The sequence below is a fragment of the Penaeus monodon genome, chromosome 31 (genome assembly GCF_015228065.2).
Source record: "Penaeus monodon isolate SGIC_2016 chromosome 31, NSTDA_Pmon_1, whole genome shotgun sequence".
In the NCBI taxonomy this organism is placed as follows: domain Eukaryota; kingdom Metazoa; phylum Arthropoda; class Malacostraca; order Decapoda; family Penaeidae; genus Penaeus; species Penaeus monodon.
In genome coordinates this window covers 892552-892789 of record NC_051416.1, presented here as the reverse complement: position 1 = coordinate 892789, position 238 = coordinate 892552, and positions in this window count along the sequence as shown.

The following is a 238-nucleotide window of genomic DNA, read 5'->3' as shown; positions in this document are numbered from 1 at the left end:
TAATAATAGTAAGAGGAATGTGGAAATGTTGAAAATAAGAGTGATTTGCATAATGATTATATGGTATTAATGACACGAAAACGATAATATGGTAATAACAGTAAAGAAGATCGGAATTTTAAAATTGCCGAAGCCAGAGAGAACCGAATGCAGTTTCCTCGTCCAGTGCATAATCTATAAACCAGGCGTACGAAAATGCCACGCTCATGCCAAGTGTGCCTCAGCTGTTCCCCCGCGG